The sequence below is a fragment of the Schistocerca cancellata genome, chromosome 2 (assembly GCF_023864275.1).
Source record: "Schistocerca cancellata isolate TAMUIC-IGC-003103 chromosome 2, iqSchCanc2.1, whole genome shotgun sequence".
NCBI classification, from domain to species: domain Eukaryota; kingdom Metazoa; phylum Arthropoda; class Insecta; order Orthoptera; family Acrididae; genus Schistocerca; species Schistocerca cancellata.
The window spans coordinates 954,885,909-954,895,948 of NC_064627.1; positions in this window are offsets into that span (position 1 = coordinate 954,885,909).

A 10,040-nucleotide genomic window follows, 5' to 3' on the forward strand; every position below is an offset into this window, starting at 1 on the left:
GTTGGAGGCAGGTTGTGAAATAAGACTATCTTCTTAAAGCAGTTATGGTATAACGCAACAGAACCGTTTTACCCTCTGAGAGGAATTTTGTTACGTTGACCGTGTTGTACCTAACGGAGGTGGCTTATCGGAAGTGAAAGTCAGAATTGCGGAAAATTTTAAACAGAAACAAACAATAATTTATCTATCTACACTGTTCAAAGAATAAGGAAAACGGTCGACAGCCTAGTTAGGCAAGAGAATGATTGACATTCTTGTTCAAGAAAATAAGTATGAGTAACTTTAACGGACAAACACAACCTATACTATGCCACACGCGAGTGCAATGAACTCTTGACACCTGTATATGTTAGCGTTAAGGTTAGAACGAACAGCTAGAGCAGAACAAAATATTTACATAGATATAACAGATAACAATACACACTATTACTTTTCACACATTTTCCTAGCTGACATAAAATCGTAAATGTAGTTCACTGCAAAATTATGAACTGATCACAGGTTAAGTCTCTCTTAGCTAAATACTATTTTATTTAGAATGAAAGTTAATTGGAATTCACTAACAGGTTACTTCTCCCTGTCTTTTGAACAAAGAAATTATTGTTTTCATAAATAGTGGTCTTTCTATTTAATTGTTATTGATCATGAGCATAGAGGATAACCTGTGGATCCTATAACACTATTAATATGCACTTTTATTACCCAAAGGAAACAAGTACTTAGCAAGCATGAGTATATAACTTTCCACTATTGCAGTTTTCCACTTTTACTACAGTGAGACACAATGTTGACAAATTTGCAAGAATCAGACTCACCTTTTAAAATTTACTAAAGGTAGCACTATGATCATTAACTAAGCAAAACTTTATAAGCCTCAGTTTTAAGAACTTGTAATCTTTAAAAGAAACAGAAAATTGTCTTTATTACCACGGTCTTCTACTTTCAAGTAAATGATTAAATAGGTGTCTTTGAAACTCCACAAAACTTTAGATTGAACTGTTTCCATCACTGGAAGGCTTTCACAGAACTACATTTACCACCTCCCACAATTTCACTAAATCCCCAGTAAATCTGAATACTCCCTTCTTACCAAAGATCAAACAACATCATTTAATTAACTATTTGGCTTTGACGCTTTCATTTTTCCCACAAACTAGGACACTCGGTAATCGTGGTTCAAATGGAGAAGAACCTGAGAGGTGTTGTGATAGGGAAAAATTCAAGGTAGGTACATGAATTCAGTTATAAGTTACCTTATATTTGTGAACAACAAAACATCCAGTGAGCTGATCCTTCACTGTACATTACTATAGTGCTCCATTACAGTGATTGCGCAATGCGGCGGCGATTGCATGTTGGTAGGGGGAATTGCAGGTAGAATTGCTGGTCTCTGTCATTTCTTGGTGGCGATGGTAGATACTAATTCCAGAATAGTTCCAGGTATTCATCTACCCATCCGAGGCATTGGAGAGTGGCAGGAAAAGCCTCTCCCGGAACCAGCACAATATACAACTTTTACATGGGCAGTGCACAGTTTGGTAGCTCGTCCCCGACTGACTCTTGTTCCACCTTTTCTACCTAGGCCAACCACAACTTGCACGCGCTACTAATTTCCGTTGCCGAGGGGAACCACACTACCTGTTACACGCAAGATAACTAAGAACCCTAAGTGAGGATCTGCAGTTTACATAACAGCAACCAAACACATTAAATAAAACAGAACATTTGCACTTATTGACATTTCTACAAAACATTATTCACATAGAAATTACAATTATATACAATTAGTTTTGTCCCCTCCAAATGGGACAAAGAATTTAAATGATAGATACAATACATTGCATAGAATCAAACCATGATATGAAAGTTTTTTTACAAAAAAGGAGTAGACAATTTTATGTTATCGATTCAATCAAACAACATTTACAGAAGCTCAACGATGTAACATTAAATAAAACAAAAGCAAAATAAACCAGTAGAGTGTTAGATCTATGATGTTACATGTTCCTGTCTCTCTTTATCTCCTCCATGTCCGAACAACATCGCTTTGGTTCACTCCGAGACAACTGGAGACTTCCCTTGTTGAGAGCCCTTTCTGGCACAAAGTAACAATGCGGATGCGATCGAAGCGAGGTATTGACCGTCTAGGCATGGTTGAACTACAGACAACACGAGCCGTGTACCTCCTTCCTGGTGGAAAGACTGGAACTGATCGGCTGTCGGGCAGCCTCCGTCTAATAGCCGCTGCTCATGGATGGTTGTTTACGTCTTTGGGTGGGTTTAGTGACATCTCCGAACAGTCAAAGTGACTATGTCTGTTATACAATATCCACAGTCAACGTCTATCTTCAGAAGTTCTGGGAACTGAGGTGATGCAAAACTTTCTTTGTTGTGTGTATGCACCCAACTAGCCTTGTATTTGGGAGGGTGAAGGTTCCAGTCCTCATCCAGCTATTCTTCCCATATTACTTCAGGCGAACGCTGGGATGGACATCGGCGACATCGGCGACTACCTGACCCATCTTCTTGTAAATATATAAATGCCTGGATGTATAAATTAAGATATTTCTTTGGGAGTCCGACTGTCAAGCCATGACATGCCATCTACAGTTGAATAAAACCACCACTACCCTTACTACTACTGTTACTGATAGCTATCGCTCTAAAGACATAGTAATCTTCACGTAAAACCAATAACAAAAATTTACTTTCCGTCAGAGATAACTGTGGCATTCTTCGACAGCATTAATTAGAATGTGGAAAGGCACAATAATTAATATAGTGAAAGCCTTTTCCCAAGACCCGCAGGTCTTCCTGTCATTTAGCCACCCACAGTGCAAATGCAGTTTTCGGTTTCAAAATGTAATATAACCCACCCGGGTAGCTACGCACATTAATGCGCCACTACCCAAACGGAGAGATGGGTAAGCCCCCGATCGAGTCCCTCCGACGGATTAACGAATAGGGTTGGAGTGCTAGGCGAACTGAATATGGGATTTGGGGCGGTCGCCCACATTCCACTAAGTGAATAATCGGCTGATACCAAAGTTCCGCCTCAGTTCCCAGAATCGTATACATTTGGAAAATTGTCGGCCATTTTCACACGAGTAACACATATTCTGTCCCAAGACGTAACGGGATGGTGACAGGAAGGGTATAGGACCACTCCTTAACCAAATCGATTAATAACCATGCCGTCCTTCTGACGATACAGACAAAGCCAAAAGAAAAAGGAAGAAAAGAGTTTAAAAATGTAATATATATATATATATATATATATATATATATCGTTTTTCGTGGACATCACAAACGGATGTTGGAAAAGTCCACTATACGACAAAGCAGCAATAAACGCAAATGGAAATAGGGACTAGTGCGTGGATGGACTTAAGAATATGCTACCGAAATCATGATCATCGAGATGTTTCAGAGACTCGGCGCTGAGTGCCCAAATGTCAGTTCATCTGAAGATATCCTAAGATCACTGAGCAATAATATCTCTAACAGTTCCTCTGCACTAGTGCTAACATTTTATTGCTCGTATCTAAAACAGCTTGGAGGTAATATGTAGTTTCCAATGTAGAATTGTAAGAATAACTCTTGTATTTTAACCAAAATCAGAATCTATGACCACATAAAAACTCAGTTTTCTATTTAGTTTACCTTAATTAATATCAGAGAGGCCATTCTGAAATTAGGTAAATTGTTGTTCTGTTTATTCCATTGTGAATACATATAAGATTCGTGGGAAAAGTAGTCTAGTGGTAGCGTCGTTGATTAATTATCAAAACGTCTCTGTCCAGGGCTCTAAAGCTGCATCCACCTAAATTTTGATTAATAACCAATAAGAAGTTACCCTCATGCTGCCAACGGTCTTCTCAAAGAGCGGGAAGGAGCGGAGAGAATTTCAGGGCACTCTCTTGTCCTTGGGTGGGAAACTGCCGCTAAAGGCGGAGGAATCAGCAATGATCAACGACAGGAGAATGTAGAAGGCAATGGAAACCACTGCATTAAAGCTACGTAACGTGTACCCATAGGACATGTGGGCTGTAACTGAACTAGTGCCACGATGATCTCTCCAAAGCCAAAAGTTTCCGGAAGAGTCCCTCATTAGGATCTACGGGAGGGAACTGCCGAAGGGGAGGTGACCATGAGAAAGAGATTGAACAATCAATGAAAGGATAACGTTCTACGAGTCGGGCGTGGATTATCAGAAGCTTGAAAGGGGTAGGCAAGCTAGGAAATCTGAAAAAAGGAAATGCAAATGCTCAATCTAGATATAGTGGGGGTCAGGGAAGTGAAATGAATAGAAGACAAAGGTTTCTGGTCAGATGGTATTGGGTAATATCAATAGCAGCAGAAAATGGTATAACGCGAGTAGGATTCGTTGTGAATAGGAAGGTAGAACAGAAAGTATGTTACTGTGAACAGGTCCGTCATGGGGCTGTTCTTATCGACAGCAAACCAACATCGACAACGATAGTTGAGGTATATATGCCGACTTCGGAAGCTGAATATGAAGAGACAGGGAAAGTAACGGGTGGTTATAACTAAACTTTTCCTATTTCACACGTTATAAGACGGATATTAGTTACCGTGCAAGTACCAAACTAGGTAGCATTAATGTCAAGGACACGAGTAGGACAAATAATGCAGAATCAATTCAATTAAAACATTTGTAATGTGCTGATACAATACATCATACCATTACATACCGGTACCATTACTGTTACAAATGGAGCCCAATATGAGGCCGAAGTGTCTGAAAGCGCAGGACGGCATTCTGCACAGCAGAACGAAGCCTGTCCGTAGGTATGCTGGCTGCCTCTCTTGATATTCTGCGCCTTAAATCAGCACATGTGTGAATTTTCCCATGCTAAACCCTGTCCTTTAAGTAGCGCCACAACCCGAAATCCCAGTGAGTGAGATCAGGTGATAGTGCCGGATGATATCTCGATTGTTTCCAAATGTGTTTCAGAAAAGCAGGTGAACTTCAAGAGCATGTGTGGTGGAGCCACGTAGGGCGAGTATGACATGCTGCGGAAGGACATCGCAGTAGCCCTAGCCAGTCCCATTGCACGTCTTTGGTCCTTTAGTGCAAACCTGTTTAAAAAAGAAGGGAGCAAAGATGAATGTAGCCGTAAAGCCACACCATATGGTGATACGTTCACCATACAGAGGAATTTCATGCCCAGTGACTCGAGGTGATGATCCCCACACTTCGCAATTGGATGTGTTCAACTCATCCGTCAGAGAAAAATGAGCTTCGTCTGTCCATAGGAAAGTCCAGAGCCAGCCCTCATCAATCTCAATCCTGGCGAGAAAGTGGAAAGTGAAGTCACCACATTGTTGTACCTTCTGTGGTGTAAATTGCTATACGATATGGATTTGTACGGATACTATTTGAGAACGGTTCGAAGCACCTTCCGTACAGTGGACCACGCGATGTTCAACTGTCGTGACACAGCACGTGCAATGCTTGATGATCAGGAATTGCGCACAGCGTTGTCTGCCGTAGCAACAGCAATTTATCAACCATCTGTGGTGCAACCGGTCGACGGCCTCCACCCAGACCGACGACCAGTTCTCCAGTTGATTCCAACTTCTTCAATGCTCTGAACAGCAGGCAGAAAAGGAAGACGCTTCCGTAATACTTCCAGCCGGCGATATTCTCGAAGTGCAACTGCAGCATTACTGTTGTTCTGATAAGAGAACTTCACCAATAATGTCCTGCTCGTTTTGTCAAAGCTCATGTTGACACATCAGAAAGTGCACTGTCGGGTGTTTGAGACTATGAATCCCGATGGCTGATCACGGCACACGGTGGCCATAGTTGGAACTGGACCGTGGCGTTCATACCCTGGACATTGATGCTACCCAGTTTGCTACTCGTACGAAAATTTGTTTATGTGTTATAACGTGTTAAATACGGAAAGTTTAGTTATAACCAACGGATATATGATTATATTGAAAGGGTAATGCAGTACGTAAAGGAAGACCAAAATCTAATGGTCATGGAGGACTAGAATGCAGTTGTAGGGGAAGGAGTAGAAGAAAAGGTTACAGTAGAATAAGGTCTTGGGTCAAGAAATGAGAGAGGAGAAAGATTAAGTGAGCTAGTAATAGCGAGTACTGTGTTCAGGAATTGCAAGAAGAGGTGATATACTTGGGAAACGCGGTCTGATATGGGAAGATTTCAGTTATGTTACGCCATGGTCAGACAGAGATTTCGAAATCAGATACTGGACTGTAATGAACACCCGGTAGCAGACACAAATTCAGCTAACAATGTACTATAGATGAAGAGCAGGCTGAAGTTTAAGACATAAGTCAGGAAGAAACATTGAGCAAAGAAGTGGGTACAAGGATGGGGCCCCTCCACGCCCACACCAACGTGGTGACCAAACCAAAAGTTCTACTGTCACCTCCGTAAACATGTTAGTTTTTGAATCAGGTATCACAGGATGCGGGCTGTGATGTTATCCATGCGTCTTAGTAAGATTACTCATTAACATGGTCCATCAGGAGATAGAAGTGGTCGAAAACGATTGAAGGGTAGCGGTTGTAAGGGCAGAGGAAAAAAAGTACCAAGGCAAGAGCCAAGGGAAAAAAACCTCTGCGACAGTAGGACGGGTAGTAAGGGCAGTAGCGGCTTGCTAGCTGCGACAGAGCATGCAAGGTGCGGTTATGTTAGTTCGAGGTATCGTGCATCGTTACCTTTGTCGTTGCTGGAGCTTGTTAGGCGCTTGCTGCGGTTGCTGCGTCCCTGCAACAGTTCAAGGTCGTTGTAGATTAGTGGGCGATCGGTCATAGATCGGCTCACGGACGGTGTAGGGGGTGTGTGTGGCTGGTTTGCGTGCTGTGTACAGTACGGCTTCCCTGCGGTTGCCTGTTTTCCGGCTGGTCGCACATCTGGGTTTCCAGTAGTAACTGTGTTGCAGGGGCTCGCCAGTACTGTCATGTTAGCGTTCTATGGACCATAGATGTTTAGTTCCTAACCAGTAATGTCTTTGGTCTGTTATGCGTCCATCTATGGTTGTGGTCGTAGTTACCCAGAGAAAGGATAAACGGGTTGCGCGAGTGTCTCGTGTTATTGTACAGTCGCGTGGAGAGTTTTTGGAATACCTGCAAGATAGTATCTAGCCGGTATTCCCGGTGAAGGTCCGCGATGCGTGTGTAGCGCGGAGCGTTGCTTATGATTTTGAGTACTTTGTTCTGTATGAGCTGCAGACGGCGCAGGCGAGTGGGCGCAGCGTATCCCCAGACAGGGGCTGCGTACGTCATCAGGGGTCTGATAAGTGTCATGTACATGGACCTAGACACCCTCCTGTTCAGTGTGCTACGCCTGTTAAGCATAGGGTAGAGTTGTTTGAGCCTCGCGTTAGCTTTGTTGGTCACGTGTTGAATGTGGTCCCCCCAGAGTAGTTTCCTGTCCAGCCAGACACCGAGGTATTTGACTCTCTCGCGGAAACGTATTGGGCGTGTGTGTAGTGTTATTGGGTTGCAGTGCTGATGTTTGCGCAGTTGCTTCGGTCGTCTAGTGAACAGAACGGCCTCGCACTTGTCGACGTTTACTCTAACACGCCATTTCACCAGCGAAGGCTCCGCCGTTCTGAGTGCAGTCTGTAGTCGTGGCAAAGAAGTGGGTACGGACGCACTAAGTAATGACGAGATACGCTTGAAGTTCCCTAAGGCTTCAGATACAGCAATAAAGAATAATTCAGTAGGCAGTAAAGTTGAAGAGGAATGGACATCTCTAAAACGGGGAATCACAGAAATTGGAAAGAAAAACACAGGTACAAAGAAGGTAACAGCGAAGAAACCAAGGGTAAAAGAAAAAATACCTCAGTTGATCGATGAAAGACGAAGTTCAAAAATGGTCAGGGAAGTTCAGGAATAGATAAATACAAGTCGCTGGAGAATGAAATAGATAGGAAGTGAAGAGGAACTAAGACGAAATGGTTGCATAAAAATGTGTATGTTTGTCGGAAGGACTTACCCAACGTATAGGAAAGTCAAAATAATCTTTAGTGAAGTTAAAAGCAAGGATCCTAACCTCAAGAATGTAACGGGAATTTCGTTGCTAATTCCAGAAAACGGAGCGGATAGGTGTAAAGAGTACACCGAAGGCCTCTAAGAGGGGGATCATTCGTCGTTTGTGATAGAGGAAGAAACAGGATTCGATTTAGGATTGATAGGGTATGCAGTATTAGGATCAGAATTTAAGAGAGCTTTGGACTTCAAATCAAATAAGGCAGAAGGGATTGATTACATTCCATCAGAATTTCTAAAATTATTAAGGGAAGTGGAAACAAAACGGCTATTCACGTTGGTGTATATAATGTATGAGACTGGCGACATGCCATCTGACTTTCGATAAAATGTCATCCACACAATTCCTAAGACTGCAAGAGCTAAGTTCAAGACTGATAGCACAGTCAGCTTAACAGCTCATGCATCCAAATTGCTTATAAGAATGATATTTAAAAGAATGGAAAAGAAAATGGAGGACGTGGTAGATGAAAATCAGTTAGGCTTTAGGAAAAGTAAAGACTCCAGAGAGCTGACAATGGAAACAAGAAAAATGAAAAATCAGGATACGTTTATAGAAGTTGTCCATCTGGAAAAAGTGTTTGACAGTGTAATATGATGCAAGATATTCTGAGAAAAATGGTGGCGACCTACGGGAAGAGACGGGTAATATACAAAATGTATAGCAGCCAGGAGACAACGAAGAAAGAAGTTCAAAATCGTTCAAATGGCTCTGATCATTATGTGACTTAACTTCTGAGGTCATCAGTCCCCTAGAACTTAGAACTACTTAAACCTAACTAACCTAAGGACATCACACACATCCATGCCCGAGGCAGGATTCGAACCTGTGACCGTAGCGGTCGCGCGGTGCCAGACTGTAGCGCCTAGAACCGCTCGGCCACACCAGCCGGCGAAGAAAGAAGTGCTCGGATTAGAAAGGATGTAAGACAGCGATGTAGTCTTTCGTCCAAACCGATCAATCTATCCATCTGAGAAGCACTGGTGGAAATAAAAGAAAGGTTCAGGAGTGAAACTAAAATTCAAGGTGAAAGGATATCCATGAAACGATTCGCTGACGACATTGCTATCCTGAGTGAAAGTGAAGACGGATTACACGATCTATTGAACGGAATGAACAGCCTAATGAGTGTAGGTTATGGACTGACAGTAAATCGAAGAAAGACAAAAGTAATCACATGTAACAGAAATGCGAACAGTGTGAAACTTAACATCAGGATTGAAGTATATGAAGTTAAGATATTCTACCACCAAGGCAGTTCAATAAGCAGCGACTTACGGAGCAAGGAGGACGTCTAAAGCAGACTAGTACTGGGAAAAAGGGATTTCCTGGCCAAGAGGAGTCTGCTAGTATCAAACATACGCCTTAATTTGACGAAGCAATATCTGAGAATTAACGTTTGGAGCACATCATTGTACGGTAGTGAAACATGGACTGTGGGAAAACAGGAACAGAGGAGAAACGAAGCATTTGATACCTGGCGCTACAGACGAATGTTGAAAATTAGGTAGACAGGTAAGGTAAGGAATGATGGTTCCGTGAAGAATCGGAGAGGGAAGGAATAAGTGGAATATACTGACGTGAGGTAGGGACAGGAGAGTAAGACGTCTGTTAAGATATCAGAGAATGTCTTCCATGGTACTAGAGGCAGCTGTAGACGGCTAAAACTGCAGAGGAAGACAGATTTGGGAATACATCCAGCTAATTATTGAGGACGTTTGTTGCAAGTGCTACTCCGAGATCAAGTAGTTGTCACAGGAGAGGAAATCGTGGCGGGCAGTATCAAACCAGTCAGAACAATGATGACTCAAAAATAAATAAATAAATAAGTAAATTAAATAAAAAGAAAGGCACATTTATGGATGTGTCGTACCACTCACCCAAAGTCTTCTATTCACATTATTCGGTTTTGATGAATTATTTCGAGACTTTTACTTTTGCACCTGTTACATACAGTGCACTAGCAATACACATCCTGATCCTGTAC